Source organism: Camelus dromedarius, chromosome 3 (genome assembly GCF_036321535.1).
Source record: "Camelus dromedarius isolate mCamDro1 chromosome 3, mCamDro1.pat, whole genome shotgun sequence".
Lineage (NCBI taxonomy): Eukaryota > Metazoa > Chordata > Mammalia > Artiodactyla > Camelidae > Camelus > Camelus dromedarius.
In genome coordinates, this window is record NC_087438.1 from 41,912,746 (window position 1) to 41,937,084 (window position 24,339).

The window sequence follows — 24,339 nt, forward strand, 5'->3', positions numbered from 1 at the left end:
AAAAAGAGAGGAGAATGTACCCTTTATTTAGCAGTGTTTTCAAAGGGCAGTGGTATTCAATCCTGCCCATAATTAGGGGTATGTGTGTGTGTGTGCACGTGCGCGCGCTTTCACATGTGGGCACGTGTTGAGCTGCAAGCCTTGCGGTTGCCCAGCTTCAAGACCAAAGAAAGAGCGCGGAGTCAGCAACAGAGACATCAGCGGTTATTAGACGTTATTAGGGATCTTACACGTCCAAAACAAAGGGTCCTGGCGCCACACCCCACCGTGTACAGCAGACGGCAAACAGGACATGGCAGCCACCTTCCTTTCTCCGGGGAGAAGGAGGCTACCATTTATAGGGGAAGCTGAAGTCAGGTTGGCTCATCAGTTACCAGGGAAACCAGCGACTGGGGAAGGGGCAAGCAGTAGGCAGTTACTAATTAAGCCTTATAATTAAGATGATTAGAGAGCCGTGAGTGAGGCAGGGGATGTACAAGGAGCAAGAGAACCAGCCATCTTGAATGGCCCGACCATACAGCGTGCTGTGGGGGGAGGTTAAAAATACTGACACCAGGACCTTATTTCAGATCTTTTAAATCAGAATTGCTGGCAGTAGGGCTTGGGCATTTGTTGTTTTAATGTCTGCAGAAGGAGAGCAGGGCATCCTGACTTGCTAGGGTATCAGCATTTGGAGGTACTGCCGAGCGTGACAGGAGCCTCAGCGGGCTGTGTGCTGTCAGTCTGACAGTTTGCTGGAGGCATGAAAAGTATAACTCAAATCAGGGTGCAAGCTACTCCTTGAAATGACAGGTAAATTCAGGCACACTGTAGAAAACAACACTGTTTGACAATCTGCTTTACAGACATCTTTAGTAGCTGCTTCTTGGAGTCGACCTTCAGGCCAGTGGTTCACAAACTTGAGCGTAAGTCAGAATCACCTGGATGGTTTGTTAAAGCCCAGATTGCTGGGCCCTGCCCCCAGAGTTTCTGATTTAGTAAATCAAGAGGGGAGCCCTGAAACTTCCATTTCTCACAGCTTCCCGGGGGAGCTGATGTTGGTGTTACTGGCCTGGAAACCACACTTTGCTTTAAGGAGTAGCTTAGGAGAGGCCTATTTTTCAATTGTAGTTGACTATCTGTTGCTTTAGTCAGATCCATTTCTTAGGAAATAAGTAGGTTCCTTCTTAACAGTTATGGGTTATTAAAATGGCATAGGTATATCAACCTAGGGAACTGGGGGCTGCAGACCTGGGAGCCTTCACTGATCAGAAGACGACTGGGTGTCTTTTCTGAAGTCCATTTGTAAGTCAGCTGTTCAGAGTGCAGGGTATTTTATCCCCAAAGGAGAAATGCCTTGAGTGGGTGCTGGGTGCTCAGCCAATCCATAAAACCTAGTCAACTGGTGTGCTAGTTTTCATATTGTATATATCAATTAATTGTAACTCAGTTTTATTACATCTTTACCTTTGCAGTGTAAAATTTATTTTTTATGTAGATTGTTGGACATTTATTTCCAAGCTCAAGGAGATTTGCCCCAGTCTGTCCGTAGCTTGTTACGGAAATATTTCTGGTCATAGATAAACTCAACTCCAAATGGAAAATTGTCAATAATATTTTCAGTTAGAAGCAATTACCTGTGACATACATTTGTTACAAAATATGTTTGTATGCTCCCTGCCACCGACTCCACTTTTCTTTTCAGGCTGTATGGTCAGGCCACTCAAGGTGGCTGTGATCTTGCTCCCTGTACATGCCCTGCTTGACCAGTGCCTGCCTCACTCACATGACTATCCAATCCTCCTAATTATGGGGCTTAATCAGTAACTGCCTAGGTGCTTGCCCCCTGCCTCAGCTGCTGGTTTCCCTGGTAACTGATGAGCCAACCTGACGTCAGTTCCTCCTATAAATGGTAGCTTCATTCTCCCTCGAGTCGGGAAGATTGCAGCAGTGCCTTGCCTGTGGGGTGCCGTGCACAGTGGGATGTCACTCCAGGACCTTTTGTTTCAGACAGGTAAGGTTCCCCTGTCCAGTAAACCGTCGATGTCTTGGTGACTGTTTCAGGCTCTTCAGTCTCGAGGCTGGGCAGCTACAAGCCTCGGAGGCCTGTGGGTTTCAGCCCAACAGAGGCTGAGGGAAACAGCAGTAGTTGCTTACCTTAAATTAGAAAACTTGACGTTGAATATTTGAGAATAATCACCTGCAAACATTTTTTGGGGAGGGTTTCAATTATTATTTTGATACCTTTAAAACTTAAGTTTTCTATTTCTTTTGCAACAGTGTTGGCTTTTAATAATTTTTGAGTAATTTATCTGTTTAATCTTGGTCGTCATCTTGATTAGAGTCCAGCTGACTATTGTTGGAGGAACTCATGTGAGCTGGACCCTGGCAATTGGTGGTTCCTCACCCCCTCCCCTGTCTAAGAAAACACATTCAGCCCAGTGTTTCCATAGTGGGACCCAGTTTCAAGGACGTAACCTTGAGAGAGTAAAGGTTATTGAGTCCATCTGAACTGAATATGTGATGGAACCTGATTAGGACCTCTGTATACATTCTTAAGATAGCGGTGGGCAGGTGTGGAGGTCTGCTAGTCCTATGGCCGCCCAAGATGAGCGCTGTAGATTAGCTCCCTTGCTTATTAAAGCTGCCCCCTGCCAATTTGGAGCAGTCCGCCTCTTCCTTGCCCTCCAGTTTCAGATTTTACCCGAAACTCCCAAGGGTGTCTTCTAACAACTATATTTTTATTATTTTTTAATTGTTTTACTCGCTAGCCAGTTTCCCTTTTTCATTTTATATTTTGTATTTTGTCTCTTTCCCTAACCAATCCTCACAGAGGCCTGTTTTATTTCCATTGTAGCTTCTTTGATCTATGAATTTTACAGAAGAATGATTTTTAACATAATCAAATATTTTGGGGGTTCTAATACTTTATGGTATTTATCATTTTGTTTCAATGTGGTCAAAGAATGTTGTCTTAAGATAATGCCCTGTGCTGTTTGTTGACGTTTGCTTTGAGTTGTGCTAGGCAGTTTTTTAAATGTATTTCACAGATGTTTATGGAGAGTGTACTCTTAACTGTTGGATAAAGGAACTTAATATAGGAACATTAAATTGTGCTTTGTAACTAGGATATTTAAATCTTTTAGGTCTTAATATTTTCTACATAGTCTTTTACTCAGAAGTGTGTCAGTCTCTTTCATGTGTGACTGTCCATTTGTCAACTACTTCTTGTGAAGTTTTTTTTAAAGGCTATGTTTTCTTCTTTGTTACCACAACTTATTAAGGTATTTGTAAATAGAGAATGTCAAGCAATACTATCTTTCACTATCTGCCTGAATTTACTTGTCATTTTAAGGAATATGGAGTCTGCCCCTTCATTTGAATTGACATTTTCATGCCTCCAGCAAACTGTCAGACCGGCAGGATTCAGCCTGTTCCTGTCCTGCTCAGCAATTGTCCTCCAAGTGCTAAACTTGACAGTTGGGGCTGCCCCTGCCTTTTCTCTCCAGCTGTTAACGAGGATCTGTATAAACATATGACTATACTGGCTGTAGTCCTGTCTAAACCTGGAATTTACTTCTACCTCAGTAGTTTTTGTTTTTTCTTCTCAGGAAGTGGACCAAGATGGGTTTGTCAACCAGACATGAAGTCATGGGACTGCACTGTGTGAGAGATAGGTAGGCCCCCGTGTCGTGACTGTGTAAGTGCCCGCTGTGAAGCATGTCCTTCCAGAGTCAAAGAACGGTCCCCGAACCTTCAGGTACTTCTGCAGCCATTTAATGCTATTAGTGTCTACCTCATAGTCTTATCAGAGCTGCAAACTGCACGGAGAAATTTTTTTTGGCTACTTAATCTCCTGAAGTGGAGCCACTGGGTTTCTAAGCTCTGTTAGATGTTTTGGGTCTTTAAAATGGTTACAGTTAAATTTCTGCTTCAGTGTTTCTGTTTGGGCATTAATGTGGAGTAATCTTTATTGCATGTGTTGACTGGAAAAAAAAAATGCACAACCTAAAAGTTGAGAGTTACGTTTTATTAAGCGGACACTTCTGAGGACTTAAGGCCGAGATCCAGCCTCTCAGCTAGCTCTGAGGGACTTCTCTAAAGGGCCAGGGGGAAAGCCAGGATATACAGGAGTTTTTGCAACAAAAACCACGTGTTAAGAACATTAAAATATTGCTGTTAGAGAAAACCAGATATCTCAAGTTAAGGAATTTAATGCTTTTTTTTGTTTGTTTTTGTATGGGAAGGTGCAGAAGTCTGGGCTCATTGAAATCATTCCTTTGTTGTGCACCAGTCTGTCTAGGGCCAGTATCGTGTGCTTTCCCGTCCTGAGTTCCCTCAAGGTGCACCGGTGGGGGTGGTGGCAGAGGCTGGGCTGCCTGCTTGTCTTGTCTCCATCCTGAGTTCTAGCTGGCTCACTGTTGGGTCAGTGGTAGAGGCTGATGTCTTGATGGTGGAAGCATCCTTTCTTTGCTGATATGGCAGGCAATATTTTTAATTCACACATGAATGAATTGTAACACTGAAAACATTGAGAACATATTCAGTTCTTTCGCGTATTTATTTTTACTGCTACTTAATAGGACAGAAGAAACAAACATTTGGAGACTTTATGTACCAGTCTTAGTTTTGAGAGGAAGTGAAAAACATGCTTACTTGATAGGTAATGTAATTTAGATTGTTCCAGGAATGTCTAAAGGACCTGGGAGCCATTTCTTTAAAATGTTATCGTCAAGGAAGATTGCACCCCTATCTCCTTGTCTCTGTCAGAGAGTCAGAGCCTAACTTTAGTGGATCCGTTACTCCAAGTGGTAAAGCTACCTCCCATCACAGAGGCCTAAGAGGTTTATTTTTCCTTTGGCTAAAGCTAATTAGCAAACACAGTCACCATAGTTACCAGGTGAACTTAGGATGACCTGTGTCTGACAAGTGGTGCTGTCAAGTCATCTTACTTGAGGACTAGTTATGGCTGATCTCGAGAACATGTGTGTGATGGACTGTATCTGCTTGGCACGTAAAAGGGGAAGATTTCTTTCTGTCTCTGCAATCGCTTAGCAGACTATGATGCACATCACATTACAGCTTAATGTTCATTTGACAATAAAACTATTTTACTTTCGTGAGTTTTCTTGATTGGCAGGAGGATTTGTCTTATTTTATATTTCTCCAGTAAATGTTTCCTTTTATTTACAGGTACTATATAATTTAACCCTCTGATATATGCATTTTTATGTTAATGTTTTGGAATCAGAAGGTTACATTCAGAGAAAGTGACTTAGCAAAGTTCATGCAACTTATAAATGAACAATATGATTTGAACTTCATTTTCTCTAGCTCTGCAGTATTTCATTTCACTGTGCCGTATTTCTCACAGACAGACATGTCACTTATTTACATGTTGTCATACTGAATTCAGTAACATTGACTTGTTGACAAAAGAATTACCAAGATTTACTTGTTAAATGTGCTCAGTTGACTGAGGGGCCAAGTTTGCTTCACTACCTGTTAAACTTACACCTTCTCTCATTTAAAAAATTTTCTCTAATGTGCTTTAGCAATGTAAACAAACCAAAACTGACAGCCTTGTGGTTTTTTTTTTTTTTTTTTTTTTTTTTTTTGTTTTGGTCTCAAGTTCTGCATTCAAATATTGGCATTACATTGGAAGTACTCAAAAAATTAAATAGCATTTCCTGACTAAAGAAATGGTAAGAAATAAACACTAATGTTTATGAAGATATAACACATACCTTATCTTAAATTTTACTAGTACTTACATTCTTATTACTTTTCTGTTTCGCCTTGATGTTTTTTCTTTAGTAAACAATTAAAATTCTTTTTCAAAGGTGTATCTCCTTAGGTTCATAGGAATTCAAAATGAAGTATGTTAGCTGCTTTTTTAGTGAAGTATAGTTGACAACATTAGCTTCAGGCGTACAACATAGTGTTCCAGTAGTTTTATAAATCATACTCCATTTAAAGTTGTAAAATAATGGCCATGTTTCCCTGTGCTGCAGTAAGGATATATTGTTAAGTGCTTCTCAAAATTTGCAAAAATGTCTTACAAGAGAGGTAAACTGCATTAGAGCTGGCTGATCTACAGATGGGGATGGAAAATGCTCTGTCTTATGAGGCACCTGTCTGAGGGGAGGTCTTTGCAAGGTGTCCAGGCAAGGGAAGTTTGCTCTCAGTCAAGAAGGCGAGATCTGCTTCTACTGTCCTGAGGGTTCAACTTCCTCAGGTTCTTTGATGCAAATGAATCTTTCCCAGGTATCAGGGTCTCACTCTTTCTCAATTAGGGCCCCGGCTTTTGAGGCAGGAGTCCAGCGGAGGCTGCACGTCAGTCTCCTTACAGGTGTCCTGCCAGTACCATCGGTGCCTGAGCATGTTTTCCCAACAACTTGGACCTGCAGATGGGTTTAAGTGCTGCTGTGAGGCTTTCTGACTTTCAGTCTGCCTTGAATTGAGTCGAATAACCCAAACCTGTTTCATTTTAGAAAAGACTCTAAAAGCAGTTAATCAAACACAGCCAATTCTACAGACCTTATAATTACCATTGACCCCAGACCTTTCAAGTGATATGCCGACCTCATAAGCCAGTGCTTCACTTTAGCCTGTAGCTTGCCCCAGTCTACCGCGGGTTAGAGTGTTAGAGTTGTGTTTTTCTGCAGCCAGCTATGATCACCACCCCACCGGTCCTGATTGCCGGGTGACCTGTGCGTCACTCACAATAACCGAGAATTCTAACCTGAGAACTCTCCCAACTTCAGCATCTCCTGACCAGGGCAATCCCTGGAGCTGTCTGAGTCTGGGTCCCCCCAAAAGCAGAACCCAAGAAAGGCCTGGATCACAGGTTGCTGAGTTAAGAATGTGCTTCCAGAGACCCAGAGATGGGGGATTAGGAAGACTAAATCAAGAAAGGAGGGAAAGCCTGTCCTAAGTTGCATCATTGGACTGGTTACCGCTGTAGAAAACTGGAACTTTGTTCTGTTGGGGACCCTTTGAAAACTGGTGTAGCCGTCACCTCAGAATTAGCCTTTCAGAACATGGGGGGTTAATATTTATCCAAGAGCTCCTCTGTTGGTTTTCGATTGCTGCTGTAACAAGTGATCACAAACTGGCAGCTTAAAACAACTCATTTATTATTTCACTTGGTGTATCAGGACTCAAGGTGTTGGCAGGGCTGTAGCCGCTCTGGAGATAGTAGGGGAATCTGTTTTCTTGTTCATTCAGGTTGCTGGCAGAATTCAGCTCTTGGTTTTTATTATTTTCAGAGGATCCAAGTTTCCACTCAATATCACTTTCCCATGACAGGAGTAATTTCCTTCAGCATTTATTATATACTGGCAGTGTCTTCTTAGTTTTCTTTTATTTGAAAGGAAAATACCATGAATATCTAGGATAAAGACATCCTCGAATCCTAGTTGGACCAAAGAAAATGTTTTCAGCACTAGAGATCTTCTCTCTCGTCATGGTTTCTGATGAGAAGTCAGCCATGAATTGGATCATTGTTCCCCTGTCTTTAAAATGCTGCTTTTTTCAAGAGTTGCTCCTAATCCTTGGCTTTCATCACGTGGACTATGATGAGCCTCATTAGAGGTTTTTTGTGTTTATTTTGCTTGACATTTAATATCTTCATTTTGAAAAAAACTTGTATTTCATCAAATTGGGAAATTTTCAACTGTTATTTAAAATTTTTTTCTGCCTCATTCTTTATCTCTTCTTCTAATTTATCAATTCCATGTATGTTAGACCTTTTAATACCATCTAATTGGTTGATAAGACTGTTTTTTCCCTCAATCTTTTCTATTTCTTTACTGATACTTTGATTCACCAAAAGTTTTGTTTTCGTTAATTGGTGATAATTATAAGAGCCATCTTAAAATCCTTGTATGTTAGGTCCAGCATTTGTTTATCTCTGGGTCAGGTGTGACTTTTCTTCCTTCTCTGCTGACAATGCATCATATTTTCTTGGCTTTTCTTACATTGGATAAGTCTGGATGGTGTTCAAGATACTATAAAGGTTTAGTTGTGAAGATTCTGGATTCTGTTACTTTTCTGTGATGAGGGTCATTTTCTTTTCAGCAGGTAATTGGCTTGGCTGGATTTGAGCTACAGTCTGTGCTACATGGGTACCAAATCTGGTCTCAAATGAGAGCTTTTGTCTTTAATTCCAGTGACAAGAGTCTGGTCTACATTGGACATGCTCAGGGTCAGTTGGAGACACTGATAGGAGAGTTTGGGGATTCTCATTATGGTTTTTATCACTTCAGAACTTCAGTGCTTTCTTCAGTGTTCGATATCGTCTGGCTTCACTTCTCCAGTTCCTCAGACTAGAAAGAGTGAGAGATTCTCCCTGTGAGCCCCTCTTTCCACTGTGTGTTCCGTGTGTGCTGCGCTTAGTCCCAGGGTAAGGCCATGGACGGTGGAAACGTACTTGTGGGAGCGTGCCATCTCTCCCCTTCCAAGTCAGTGCGCACTTCCCAGCAGGCTCTGTTTCCTTCATTCTCAGGTACCTTCAGGTGGTTGCTTTTCTGTATTATGTCCATGTTTTATAGTTTTCTGCAGAGGGGCCCATCTGGTTGCCTGAGTCTGTCCTACTTGGAAGTAGAAATTCCAGTATAAATCTGGGCCTAGGCTGTTAAAGACACTGTGGTCATTGTTTGCTCCTTTAATTTCCCTCTCAGAAAGAGGCAGCATTCTTAGGGGAATGGGCTCTGTGCACACCGTGTGATTCTTCTTTCCTCTATGCAGAGAGGGCATGGACACCACATGCTAATCGGTTCACTATTGAGGTGAAGGCTCAGCTTCTATAAGTACAATTGTATTCTGGTCGGTATTTGTTCAGCTGCCTTAATAGTAAGAACACAGTTTGCATTCATTCATTTATTTATTCCATCATTTAACAAATACTGAGTGTCTACTAAGTGCCTGGAACAATGCTATATTTTGGGTTACAACAGAGAAGTACAGACACACACACACACATACACACACACACACGGCCTTTACTGCTATGGTTTATGTTCTATCAGGAAAGACATCATAATAAAATGTGATATAAAATGGACTAGGGAGACTACAGGTTGTGATATAAAATACAACTAGGAGAACACAGTTGGTTATTGAAGCCCACCTAAAGGACTTAGGGTTTCGCCACGGCGTCTGGTGATGGCTCTGTACCGAAGTGATCAAGTTGATACACAAAAGGTAATTTGAAATTATCCAAGTGAAGGAGAAGAAGAAAGGGAAAAATAGCACATGCAGAGAGAACATTATGTGCAAAGGCCCTCCCTTAGGAAAATAAAAACATGGAACACTTAAAAATGTAAAAGAGATTCAGAGTGGTGTAGCATGGAATATGAGGAGAAAGATGGTGAGGTACGTGGGGGGAAAAGGACTGAGCTGAGGTGCTGGGGGCAGGCCATGATGTGTCATGTAGGGCACGTGTGCTGGACGTTCTCCAGATCCAGTGTGTCCCCTGCTCTCTGCACCAGAGGCCTACGTGTGTAGATTACATCAGTGGTTCCTGTGCCCAGGGTTTCTGGTTGTGTTCTGCCAACGAGAACCCCGGACAGTAGACTGGAAGGAGTGGGGAGGGTGAAATCACGGGATTTATTTCCTTACTGACCTTTCTGTGAAACAGCCTTGAAGTAGTTTTGTTCCAGAGCTCCAAGTCCCTCCTAATCTGAAGGAGGCTTCCTCTATCTGACGGCCTTCTCTCCTTTCAGCCTAGGGATACCAGTACTCCCAGTTTCCTAAATGCTCTGCCGAGTCAGGGGAGCAGAACTGCATAGATATTATGAAATAAGGCAACTGTTAAGGAAATAGGACCTTTTGCAACAGTGGGAGGAGCTGGGGAAATAATGTACCCTAAGGGAGAGTTAGGGGATCAGAGAAAAGTCGTAAGTTGGCCATTCTGAAGCACTGGTACAGGTGGACAAATGGGAGCTTATCATCCAGTCTGTGATGCCAGTCACTTTGAGTGACTGGGGTCATGGCGGAGAGCTGGGGGACAGGTCTTGCATGTAACAGAGAGCCTGGGTTGCCGTTGGGAGGAAGAGCTGAGCCTGGGGCAAGGGCAAGCTGGGACCCATCTGTACTCTGTTATCTGCCCTTTACCGCTCTAAAACACCTACCATCAGGTTGTAATAGCTGCTGCCTCATTCTGCCTTGCAAATCTCAAAATAAATTTTCCTTCTAGTCATCTGAAGTCCAGAACCATACAGTGAAGGAGATTCTGAAAAATGTAGTTCTAGCTTAGCCAAATGTACTTAGCCACAGTACAGTCCCCTTCCACTATTGCTAATGGTTTCCCTCCATCACACCTGAAACTATCTAAATAGGTCACTTATAATGCCTACCTGAGATACTAATTTGTGCCATCTTTCCCACTAGGACCCTGGATGATACACCATTTAAATGTGCTTGGATTTATCCTCAGGAAAACTGAAAGCCATTGGATTTCAATAGGGCAATAATGGAACAGACGTGCACATTGGATTGTTTTACATTCAGTGTATGAAGTATGAAATAGAGGCCTGGGATTATGTTGGCTATGAATGGAATGAAAAAAAAAAATCGAGAGGCAGGGACATCAAGACCGGTCAGGAATCTCTTGTGGTGAGATTCAGTGGTGATGAAGGAAACTGGGCAGATTTAAAGATATTAATGTCAGACAGAATGAGTGGATCTGATGACCTGAGGGAGGTGCTTCTGTGCAGACTGACATAATAGGTCGCACTGAGGGAGACACGGCCATCACATCTCATAGAAACATGCGTAAATACAAGCTGAGATGAAAAATGCTATCCTGGAAAAGTAGGCATAAGTTATATGGTACAGTGTACAAAAATGGAACCTCTCAAATGTCCTTAAGCCCCCGTTTCTGCTGATGGTAGAAGAGAAAGGAAAACTTGCCATTTTGAGGTACTTTGTTCTGGCCTTAAGCAGTCGATTTCAGTTCAACTTAACATCCTTTGGGTAAGCTGTTCTCTAGGTTTGTTGCTGCGTCTTTCCTCCTTTGTGCCTCCCAGCTTGAGAGAGTTGGTGGAAAGCCTCACCGTGGCGGCAAGGGAGGGGCGTTTGAGGGACATGGTAGTCTTCTCTGCAGGCTCTGTCTGACCTTGACTGCAGACCCTGCGGCAAAGCCCGGGCTTGTGTAAGTTCTAGCATGCTCTTCTGTCACAGACAAGGCACGATGGCTTTTCCCACTGTGTTCTTTGAAAGCATGGTTTGACCCCGAAGCCTGGCTGCAGCACCATCTAATGAAGTGTTCGAGTGTTCGTTGTCTCTCTGCTCCGACGCCCCTTTTGTCCTTCGTTATGATGAAGGTGCTTCCACAGCCACTCATGGCCATGTGAGGTAATCTGGATTCCTTCAGCATGACGCAGGAGATCAGAGGGACTTGGGTTCAGTCGTCCAGAACCATCTATCCAGACCCATTTCTATCCCTGCCGGTCTCTCATTCCTGTGCCGTAATGTGAGGATATATACCACCAGCTTGAAAATCTGACGGTTCCCCAGGTATTTTTGTAAACACTGTCTCTCCCCAGAAACCTAGGGATCATAATTCCCCTCGTGTTTCCCCTCCATCTCTCTTTCCAATCCAAAACGCACAAGTTGTCTACTTCCTCTTTCTGTAGGGTGGAAACTTCGGCCATATTCTCTATCCTTTCAAAAGTAATAGTTAAAAAACTCAATGTGCCAAATAATTTAGGAGTTTTGATATATAGAGGGGAGACTTTATCTCTGAAATGGCCTGGCTGTCAAGACTATGAAGATCACTGGACTGAAGAAATTAAATTTGCAGCTACAAGCTGAGTAATACTGTCTTTATTTTAAGCTATATTGGTCTTTGCACTGAAGTAAGGAGTGTCCTTGGGTCAACAGTCCATGTTTTCCAAAAGGTAAAGGGAATAACAAATAAGTTTGATAAATAAAAAACAATCAGCTGCTCATTCAGGATGATGGTTGTAATCTGTCACAAAGCATAAGTCAAAAAGCATGTGGAAATCTATAGAGAATTTGACAATTGAAATGATGGATAAATTTGGTCCCACCTCTATAAAACCTTTAGAGTTTTGATGCCATAACACCCAATATTAAATATTTTATTTAAATTTAAACATCTTTCTGTACTGGAAACCAGCAAGTAGGTGGCTTTTAGCTTTGCTCCCTAGCTGCTACAAAATGGAGGCAGAAGGAATTTTTATATTATATTTAGATATTGCCTGACACTGAGCTCTTCCCCTGGACTGGAAGGAAGTCATGAAAAAACAAAAGTTACAGAAGATAAGCAATAAACCTCCCGACTTAATTGAATTAAAACATTTACTGGGGAAAATGTCGCTGCATTAAAAAAAATCCTCATTTATTTAAAAACTTTAATATAAAGTCTGGTATGTTCAGGCAGGAAGCCTGTGTTTGTTCTTAGTGGGCTGCCATTCACGTGGCACAGATACCCAGAGAAGAGGAGACTGGCAGTAAATAAGACCAGGTTCTGAAAACCTTGTTGTTTAGATATTACCCCTCTACTTGGAAGTGTTTTATTTTTTTTGGTGTTGACATTTAATGATTCTGGAGGTTTCCTGTTTCCTTTGTCATTCTAAAATTCAGTTGAGTTACAATATTAAATATGCCAGGAACATAGCTGAATGAACATAGCTGAGGGTAGAGAGAGGGGAGAAGAAGTTCATTCCATCTTGGAGGAATTAAGATACCCTGGCGTGTTAAGTCACTATTATAAAGACTCTGGAAGGCTGTCTGGTTGATTTTGGTGATTCTGACAGAAGCTAGCCAAGACTTCCAATTTCTGAAGGATTACTGAAAAAATTACTTCCTCTAAAGCAGTAGGTCCTTGTGACCTAGAATAGAACATCAGATACCTCAGAAATGAACTAAGAAAGGAATAAAGACATTGGAATCTTCATCTGAGTTACTTGTTGAGCATGGAGCTCCCAAAGGGCTGGGTGAACATTAAAGATGCTTCCCTCTGACATTCCTGCCTAAGGAAGGCATTCCTTACTATCACTGTGCTTCTCATCGGTTTGTCTCAAGCATCATTTTCATCTCCATAATATTTTGTTTGTCCCCCAAATGACTTCTAAAAAAAATAAACGTGGATTTTCAAAATTTGGGAAACTTCAAGAAATCTTAAAGCTAGTCCTTTATAGGAAGGGCATAGGACAGTAAGAGGAAGGTAAGTTTTAGGAAGTACAGGAGGAGATTGAGCAGTTATAGGGAGCCACTTGGTACAGAAACATACTGAGACACAAGCCACATTTCTAAGATCACCTTGGGATTGCAACATTTTTCTTCAGGTTAGACTACACATTTTTAAATAGGGGACAGCTCGTCCTGCTGAGCTAGAATAAGAGACTGATGGCAACTGTGAAGTAATTGGTTGAAATCACTGTCAAAATTGTTTCGCCCAGGGAGTCCCTTTTTCAGGGCCAGGTGATTTAATAAAAACATCAACAAAATATCAGTTCTACATGGGATACAGCAGGAATGAGCGCGAACTGGCTGGGAGGCTGAGTGTCCCTTTCTCCTTCCTTTCGCCATGTGCAGTTTAGCCACTTCGATGGGCTGTGGTGGCAACAGTCCGGATGAGGAATGAAACCGTGATATTCAGAAAGAACACTTCAAGTTTACCCTATTTCACAGATGGGACTGATTCAGTTATTCCTGTCTCTCACTTGAATGGCTTTTTCATATTTATAGGCAGGAATGACACCCCCATTAATTATGTTTGGATGCCGGGAGCAACGCACTATTTTAAACTGGTTGACAGGGAGGAAATATTTTCAAATTCTAAAACATGTCTTTCAGTTACATGAAGCCATTGAGGAACATTGTTGCCTTAAACACAGAGATTTTGTAACACATGCATACCTTCTCAGAATCACGATTCTTCTGACGTTCTACCACTGTTTGACACCATGTTACATCTATTCCTAGAAAGTGAAATTATCTTTTTAAAGTCAAATGAAAAAATTGTCCCAGTGTGAAGAAACGAAATTAATAGATACTGAGGGGCCAGAAGAGCATGAGAGGGGCAGATGCATGGGGTTGAGAGCATGTTTTCTGGGCAGTTTTGATTCATCAGCAACTGAAAAGCCTACAAATTAGAAGTCCTGTGGAGACTGAAAGCACCATCTGACACGCTATTATAGCTAATTTGTTTATGTTAAGGAAATAATAATTATAGACAAATCTAACAGAAACCTCCATTATTGGCTTAATTAAATGCTTCTCTGACACTTTGCAAATTATTTGTCAGTTGGGGCTGTGCTGATGGAAGTGGCTGGTGTGGTCAGTTGACCATTTCATGGTTGGACTTGACTGTTATGGCAGTTCTTGTGTTAACACACAATCCTAAAAAAAGACTTGCTTTGTTCTGAGGGGGAAGACCATGTATTCCCTTCATTATTAACTCTTTTCTTCCTAAATAATCACATGGACATCATATCCTTCCCTGTAGTCTTCCTGGGTTGGGAAATGGGCTTCATTGTAGCAGTTAGGCTGTTTATCAGCTGTGCTCACCTGGTCCCCTTGCTTATCATTCTTACACCAAATAGACTGACTTACACGCTTCAAGTTTTAATGATCAGAGGCACTTCAACGTGTGTCATCTAAAAAAGTGCTCTCACAGCCACTGGTTTACTCGTGGCTTCTATTGCTAATGGCTTTTGTGTACTACCCTCTCTGGGTGCCTAAGTATTTGAGATATGCCAGCTGTTACCAACTTCAGATTGTCTCTAAAGTTTGTATGTTCAAAGTCCCCAACACAAGAGATGTTACTGGGTTAGTTAGACACTTCTGACCCTATGGGACAAATCTGTCATACCAGATCAGTTCAGATGCTACTGCCAGAAAGAGATCAGCTCCCTATGGGAGAGACATGGATCTCTGTTCTACTCTGCTGTGGCTGGGATGGATGGGGCACATAGTCAGTCTCCTTTTTAAAGAGCTCTGAAAATGCACATAGAGCATAGTAGACTACTTAACATGCACAGAAATGCAAAACCCAGCATCAGAAAGAACAGCTTCCACGATTATTTGCCACGTTTTAGATCCTGGACTGAGTACATCATACATCCCGAAACACAACAGCCTCATCACATAACAGGGCAAAGTATCATTACAAACAAACAAGTTTAGCCTCAGAAAGGTTAAGTAATATGCCCAGTGGTACATTATCAGTAAGAGAGAGAGCCAGGACTTGAGCTACCTTCAAGGAAATTATAATCCTAATTTCCTTGCCCGCCATCCTCTCCTGTATCTAAGGTTATGGGAAAGACGAGAGCTAAGAGATACTGGCTGCGCTTTTGCTACCAATTTGCTAGACATGTCAGTCAGAGTCCTTTAATGCGTAAGTTCTCTCATCTGGAAGAGCTTACTGAGGTCAGGCAACGATGCTATTCTTCTTTAAAACAGAATCTATTTAAGGATTGAATGAGAGATTTATATAAATCCCTAATACGGTTCTTGGCACAAAATAGACCCTTAGAACATTATTATCATTGGGGTTGTCAATCTACTACTTCAGATGAAATTCCGTAATGCATAAATACATTCCTTTCCAAAGGCGAAGCACAGATGCAACCGTACCCGTTGAAATTCTCTTGTTTCCAGTACCTTATTTACATTTTATCCTTGATCATTTCTGTTTCTCCCCTGTTTTCCTAGGCTGGGTCTTTATACAGTTAACTTGTGTACCTTTCCCAGCAGTGACATACCACTGGCATGAGGGAGAAGGAACTCTGCAGAGTGCTTGTCGGTACAAAAGGACTTTTATCCTTAAGTATGTCCTCAAATAGGAATAGTAAGATAAGCTGTTTGTGTGATGGGGAAATAAAATTAAATCATTAGCTTTTCATTCATCCACCCAGTATTGATTAACATGCCATGTGCTAGATGCTGGGGACACATTAATACATTCATGAGTGATCTGTTGTTTTAATGTGAAATCTTTTCGATTCTGATGCCAAGAGTCTCCAGCTTACCTTAACGATAAGTTCACTGATTAGTTATTATTTCTAGCTTACCATTTTTATGCAGGGTCCTAAGGCAAAGACTCATCATTGGTGACTTACAAATTCGTGCCTGAGGAAGTAGTCACCATATTTATCCAAGCATCACAGGGCTTTAAAATATGTTAAGAATTAGCACAATTCAACTTTGAGATATTATTGCCTTGTTATTTAAAAAATGAACTATTTTTTGAAATACGCTCAGGGAAACTTTTTTTTTAAACATTCTTCTGCTTATTTGTAAAAAGTACATTTTGGGTTTGATATCAAGGTTTCGTTCTACTCATTTAAGTAGAAAACTGCCTCAAATCTTGGTTGGCCTCCAATAATCCAATATATTTCCTGTACCTAGGACTGGGCTTTACATCAGTGAGAGCACGTTTGAGAAGGGTGACGGTTGATTAGGCCCCCAGAGGAAAAGCACGTCAGGATCTGCGTGTGGGCACGTGCTCCCGTGTGCACACCCATTTACACTTACACTTAAATTTGTGTTTGTATTTATATTAAATTTCATAGGCTGCTATGTTCTTGTTACTTAAAATGCAAGGGATTCTGTAATCATGGGAAGTCTGGCTTTATAGGAATTAGAAGTAAACTGAATGGACACAGCAGCATGTTGGGCTTTACATTTGGAATTCTGGACAAGATGGTTCCAGGGGAGAAAGAAAGTTATCACCCTCAGCCACATGCAACATTCTGTGTTCCCTGGCTCCCATGGAAGACGATTAAAAAGGGCAGAGGAGCCTCTAAGTAATGGAGGCCATTTCTCCCTTCCATATCAACTGAAAAGCCTTTTTTATTTGTGCCCAGCAATTATGCTCATCAATGAAAATAGTTTTTTTGATTAAAGCAATCACCTCTGAATTGATATTCTAATGAAATTATACAGAAGATACTATATTGAGAAATGGGCTTTAAAGTTATGAAACTTAAAATTTAACTGAGAAGATAGGTAGGGTTGACATTAATTATACATCGTATACTAATTAGTGAAGAGTTAGCTTTGACCAGTAGGTCCTAAATGTCATCAGAGGCATCAGGAAATGTTTCTCTCTCCTTCCTTCCTCTTTCTATCCCTCCCTCCTTTCATTTTCTCGGGAGACTCCCATTTTATCTATAAAGAACCTTCTGCTCTCCTATCTGGCTACCAGTGTCTCTGGAACTGGGTGAAGGAACGTGGCTGGTAGTGGGTGGGGAGTGAGGAGTAGAGGAGGCCTCATCTTTCATTACAGACTTTCATCTATTCTTTTTGTTGTCAGTTGGGGGGGACCTTAGCCCCACACTCATCTATGTCTGTTATCACTAAATCTGGAGGCTCCATAGTTCACTTCTCCAAATCTATAATCATTTCCTTCAGGAGCTGGAGAGGGATGGTTGCTTCTTGCTTTGGAGTTGGGGAGGGGATCTCATATCTAGCTAGGCTTTCAAATACTATCCAATACCAGTGTCATCTTGACTTCTGTATGCCTGTTGACTCCAAATCCTGAGCTCCTCTGGGATTCTACAGGGTGAATCAGCTTGCTTCTCCTTATGTACAACTGTAGGCAGCACAATTTCACTTAAGTCAGTTATTCTTCTGTTTTCCATCTTACAAAGTTGGGTGACTTCTCTTGTCTGTTATTACCTACTCTCTAGTTGTTTTTCCTTTTGGATTTATACTTCTAGTTCCTTTATTCTAATTTTAGTGAAGTTTGTGAAGTAAGCAAAGATAAGAGTTGGTATCTACTTTACTATGTTTAACAGAATATCTCTGATACTTTTCACTGGACTTTTACAGAAGTATCCACTTGGCTTCTAGAGAATTAGACCTGGATTACAGTCTTCTTGAGTTAAATTTTTACAGGATGACTTCCTAAATGTTCCCAGGTCACTCCTGGGTAGGTTCCTCCAGTTGGCTGTTGATGAGATTTACTTTCCCATCCTCTACTGTCTTGAATGTCATCCTCACGTCTAAATAGGCCAGTTCCAACCATCCTTGAGGCCAAATGGCAGGGAAGGAGGCTTTGTGTGTTACTCACACACTTAGTTCAATTAAAGTCAGGAAATGGCATAGACACTTATTCCCTAGCCAGTTAGGATCAGCAGTTGCCCAGATTTTACAAGATGTCAGTGGAACTGCAAAGGCGAAAGTAATTCTATAGTAGCAACCCACTATGTGAAGATACAGGTAATGCAGAGAGTAATGGAGAGAATTCAAGTTGAGCTTCTTCAACTTCTGGAAGTGTGGCCCCATAATAACCCCTCTAAATTCTTTTCTGCTTTGTTACGTATTCATATGTCTCCTTCTCTATTTCCAAGTGAGCATTCCTAAGATCATTTAGTGTCTGATATATATATATGTGTCTGATATATATATACATGTTTCTATGTGTGTATACATGTACAAATATATGTATATCTGTATATTGATGTGTGAACTAGCTCAAAGCACACAGGAAGACCTTTTATATACCTTTTTCTGGCTTTCCTCCTGATAGTACTGGGATTCTTGAGTGTGAAGAGATCCTGTGTATATTTCACATCTTTCCCTTCTTCCAAAGACAGACAGTAACCTACATACAATATATTTATAATGAGCTGACATGGAGGTTCACAATTCAAGATAATCATTGGGCCATTGGAAGGCAGGGATCAATGGTTTTAGTGTCAGTGACATGATCAAACCTCAGTTAAAGTGAAAAATACTCTGGAAGGTTATTGTGAGGGAGAGGAGTATGTAGGGTAAGAATATTCTTATCACAAGGGGGCATAGCCCGGGTGCTCCCAGTTCAGACTGTGTCTGATGTGTCCTTGTATCCCTCAAAACCTTGAGCATAAAGAAATAATTGTTAAATAAATGAAAGAAGAATAGAAATATTAGTGAGGTGGACCCTGCCTGTCAGAGACTCTTCCTTAGCCTAGCCTTACAGGAACTCAGACAAGGCTCAGACAAGCATGAGTTTTGGGCTTTGTCCCAGCATAGGTGCAAGATGACGACTCAGGGCTTTCTGGTGGTATTCTCTGATAAATACTAGGACCTTAGTGGTGATCCGTAAGGATAGTTTTTGCTATTGGTCATTTTTTTGCCCCCTTCATGCATAGCTACCCTCCTATATTTCCTCAAATGAGACACTTTCTCATTGTCTGCATTAAGTGCTCTGTTTGGCTAACATTCATATATACTTTAAAACTGCTAAGCATCTCAAATGATAGATGAATTAAGAGAGAACTAAAATATGCTTCAATAAGTTCATATATTTTAATCATGGCAGCTTGTTGTTCTTGTATTTTGCTAATGTGGTTTGATGGTTCTTGTACCCTGGGGCTGTTTTAACAAGGAGTAATTTTTAGAAACTCCAGAAAATAAACAAACATATAAATTGTCTTTTCATGGCTCTATGTCAGATTAAATGTTCGTCACTGGAAGTTCAGTTCTTGTGGGAAGTAAATGAAATGCTCTGAACTCTTTTCATAAAAATGAAGAATGAAGATGGTCTCTTCGCTAGAGTCCCAAGGTGCCCTGAGAGGTAGGAGTGAAGGCACCAGCAGCAGCTTTTATTAAAAATATCCCCAATTATCTGCCCATCCACAGCCAGCACGTTGCCTGTTCAGAGTGTGCAGTCACCTTGTGTGTAAGACATAATTTAGTCCATGTCAGCTCTGGGGAGGGACCTCTCTGTGGAACAAGAAGTTACTACATTTTGCTTTCAGCCCAAACCTTCTACTTTTTACTATTATTGTTGCTACTGTTTTACTATTTAGAAGAAAATGTTCATGATTTTTTATACTAATAGAATTATAACTGCTATAATTCCATTTGGAGCCTGATTCCGAATCTCTACCACATTTCCCCCTCCATTCTCGCATATATAAAGTGAGGGTGGCATAGCATTATCCATTCATAGTCATGTAGGAATATCAAAAATCCAGAAGTTATCTGTCTCCTGTCACTTTTCTATCTAGAATAATTAAGGTAGGGGGTGTGTCTCTTTACAAATACATGAACAGACTTTACTGAGTGGAACTAACTTAGATGAGTAAGGATGAACTAGAGAGAAAAGATGGCCTGGGAAAATTCCTTTAGGAACCTTAACTTGGAAGTCATCTCATGGCAGCAGTTGGTGGATGTACCTAGCACACAAACTTACTTACTTGGTATTATTGCTCCCTCTGTGGTCCTCAAGTTGAATGTCACATTTACAGCCTTTCACAATGTTCTTTCTCTATTTTAAGTTGGACTTAGTCACTCTGTGACATTCAAACACTGCAGAACAAAACTTTATAATGTCTTTGTAGTAGTTAACCAAGAAATGAAATGAAGGTTTAACCAAGACAGAAGAGAATGTGTATTCCTACAGACAGATGGACTATATAAAAGACTATATAAAAGATACATATGTGTGTGTAGAAACCAATTAAGGCTAGTGAGAATTGTGGAGTCTGTTTCAAATTCTTGAAAGCTTTTTCTTAGAGGTCTAATTACTTCCATTGTAGCTCTTTTTGCCTTTCCTCATTTGAATTGTGCATATCAGGCAGGTCTAATTCCTGTAAACATCCCTATACTTCTATTTAATAGTCAAAGGGTAGCATGGATGTGTGGTTCCTCTCTCCTTTGTAATTGCCTAACTTTCCAGATATAGGTGAATCCCTAAAATAATTTGTGGGCTTGTAAAAGCATGTGTTTTGTATGTAGACTGCTAATGGGAAGTCCTGGAACACTGGCTAGAGCAGAGGACGTGACACTGCTGACACCAGGATAGAAGGCCAAGGATATTGGAGCACGGGCATTTCAGCAACGTGATTGTCGCTCCCCGGAAATGTTCTCATTATCACCGTGTCCTCTGAGAAGTGTACAGAGACAAGAGGATGGTGAGACTCTACTTTTAAATGCTGAGTAATAGCTAGCCTTTTTTCATCATGATTTTGTGAAAAAATAGGATTCTTATTTGTCTATAAAGCATGGAGCGTCCCCTGCTTCTTGGTTACTAGGTTTCCCATGTCCCATTGCTTGGAGTGAAAGTGTGTGTTTTATTGGCCATTAGCAGTGCTCCTGCGAAAGAGCTTTAGAGATACAGGTTGGCAAAGTTAACAATTAGAAGTGGATCTCTGACCTTATATGCATCTATTTCAACTAAGGGTTTAAAAAAAGGGGGTTGTCAGGTCACTATGCACCTCTTTATTTATTTGCTCCCCTGATTTCTGGGAGAGTCTTTTAGAGTGGGGAAAAATAGCTTAGATTTCTTTCACCATTTTCTCCCTTGTTTATGTAAGGAGAATAAGGGGAAAATATAATAGTATGGGCATTTTCAGAGAGAATTCTTTTATAATTTTACCACTTCTAAATGTTCATGCCTTGTCTGTAGAGCACATACATTGCACGTTTTACCCTTACAGTGTAACATGGTGTGCTTCACATTCTCAGTATTTGCTGAATGATGAGGCGAGTGATAATGATGATCAGAGATTCTACCTGCTAAGAATCTTACTGTTCTCATCTTTAGATTTTCTTCTTTCTGCAACATTTCAACCAAAACTACTTAGTCTTCTGCAAATATATCTTGGTTGTTTTTGTTGCTGTTTTTTCTTTTACTTTAAATTGTCTTCCTTTCAGGCTCTATAATTTCTACTTTTCCTTCAAGACTCAGCTCAGAAATTGCCTCTTTCCATCAAAGCCTATAGCCATATCACCTTGATCTTCCTCCTTTTAGCTGCTAAGAGAAGCCACAGTCTGAGAGGAGTCAGTTCTGGCTGGGGATTTTTTTTTTTTTTTGGTAAGTTATGCATATCTAATTTAATACATTTCTGGAAGCTTATAGACTCAGTTATATTATTAATTTTTAAATTTTATCAACTCGGCAAAAATATTTTAATCAGTTGGCAATACTAGGCTTGGCCTCTGGCTGCTGTATATACAGTTGCACATTTGTAAATCACTTCTCTCTTTGAGCACTGGTCCTTCACTGTTAAACAGAGAATGAGGTGGTGTGTGGAGTCCGTTATTTCTAAGGTGCCTTCCCATCTTATGTGCATCTGTGCTTCTGTGCTTCTGCTTTTCTTGGGTCCTGGGTTGGGTTTCATATGAACATAAGGCCACTGCCTAGCAGCACTTGATGAGATTGGAGTGGAATTAGGTGTCCTCAATCTTAAAAAATTCAACCAACATTATTTTTGAGAACTCAAAGTTGTCTTCTCCTGCCTTGGGAAGAAAGAATTTGACAGGATGAAAGCTTGGTGGGTCTGACAATTTTAATTTATTTCTAAGAATACAGGAAATTAAAAAGGATGTTCTGGAACTGTTAGGTAGTTAGATAAGTGGGGGCACCAGGCAGAGAGGTGGAGGAGAAGGAGCATGGTCTGGAAGATGGCGGTGTGCCCACCTCCTGGCTGGGGATGTTCTTGATGTCTGGTGAGGGTACTCTGTGGGTTCCATCTGGGGCTGTGTTGCAGGCACACAATGATCAGAGAGTGAAATCAATTCTTTCTAAGGCAGGATGTCCATCAGGGTTAAAAGAAACACTTTATTAAAGTATAATTTGCATACCATAATTTCACCCACTACAGGTGTACAATTCTGAGTTTTAGTAATTTAGAGGTGGTTGACCATCAGTACAGCCCAGTTTAACAACACTTCCATCACCCCAAGGATCCCTCCTGTCCATTTATAGTTAAGCCCCATTCCCACCTTCAGCCCCAGTCAGCCATAGACCTTTCTGTTTCATAAGATTCTCCTTTTATGAATATTTCATATAAAGGGAATCATATAATATGTAGTCTTTGCATGTGTCTTTCACTTAGCTTAATGTTTCTGAGGTTCATTCATGTTGCACTGCTGATCATTTTAATTGGTGAATAGTATTCTAAAGAATTGATAAGTCACATTTTGTTAACCCATTCACCAGTTGATGAATAGTTGAATTATTTCTGGTTTTGGGTTATTACAAATAATATTGCTAAGTACATATGTGTATAAATCTTTGTGTGGACATATGTTTTCATTTCTCCTGGGTATATACCTAGGATTGGAATTGCTAGGTTGGTAAGCTAAGGTTTACCTTTTTAAGAAACTGCCTATACTAGTTACTGTTTGCTGTGGAAAACTGCAAACTTAGTAGCTAAAAACCACATAAACATACTGTCTGGTAGTTTTTGTGTGTCAGGACTCTGAGCTTGGTTTAGTTGGGTCCTCTGGCTCAGGGTCTCTCACAAGGCAGCAGTCAAAGTGCTGCAACTGTGATTTTATCTCAAATATCTTTGGAGAATCTGCATTCAAGCTCATGTGGTTTTTGGAAGAGTTTATTTCCTTACGAGGTTGTTGGACTGATGTGGCCTCAGTTTCTTGTTGTCTGTCTGCCAAAGTCTAACTTCACTTCTTGCTGCGTGGCCTCTCTGTAGGACAGCTCACAACATAGGAGATTACTTCATCAAAGTCAGCAAGGGAGAGAGTCCACTAGCAAGAGAGTGGTTTTAATCTTACAAAATGTAATCATGGAAGCTAACATTCCTTTACCATATTCTGTTGGTTACACGCAAGCCACATGTTGTGCCCAGACTAAAGGAGAGGTGATGACAAAAGGAGTGACCACTGGGAGGTGGGAATTGCTAGGGGCCATTTTAGAGTCTGTCTTACCCAACTGGTGTCTGAAGTGCTGATAGCACTGGCCATTACCACCAGCAGAGCAGGGGGGTCCTACTTTCTCTTCATCCTCACCAGCATGTGTTATGGTCTGTCGTTTTGATCATAGCCAGTCTAGTGGGGGTGAAGTGGTATCTCACTGTGCCCTTAATTGCATTCCCTTAATAACTAACAATCTTGGCTGTATGTTCATGTGCTTATTTGCCATTATATCTTCTCCGATGAAATGTATATTCAACTCTTCTATTTTTTAATTGCACTATTTATCTTCCAATGATTTAGTAGTAAGAGTTTTTTACATATTCTGGATATGAGTTCTTCATTGGATATGTGATTTGCAAATATCATTCTCCCGGACTTGGTTTGTCTTTTCTTAATGTATTTTGAAGTGCAAAATTTTTCAGTTTCAGTGAAATTCACTCATCAGTAGTCCTTTTGTGGATCATGTTTTGGTGTCATATCTAAGAATTCTTTGCGTAATATTTATAGGCTCTCAAGTATTTTTCTGGGATTTTTTCTTGTAATCATTTCATAGTTTTAGCTCTTACATTTAGGTGTATAACATTTTGGTTCAGTGTTTGTGTATGATAAATGTAAAGGTCTAAATTCATTCCTGATATTGCTAATTCATGTCTACTTTTTTTTCTGTGTCAGTCTATCTAAAATTGTGTTAATTTTGTTTTTCAAGGAAAATTGGTTTCCTTGATTTATATA

General features: G+C 40.7%; 1 long non-coding RNA gene across 1 annotated transcript in view; it reads left to right on the top strand.

Annotated features, from left to right (window-relative positions):
- Positions 1-1,838: 1,838 nt before the first annotated feature.
- Positions 1,839-24,339, top strand: part of LOC116150814 (uncharacterized) — a 201,407-nt gene continuing 178,906 nt past the window's right edge. The window contains exons 1-2 of the long non-coding RNA XR_010378521.1: positions 1,839-1,993; positions 3,591-3,739. This is a non-coding gene — a long non-coding RNA (uncharacterized LOC116150814). The remainder of the gene's footprint in view (positions 1,994-3,590; positions 3,740-24,339) is intronic.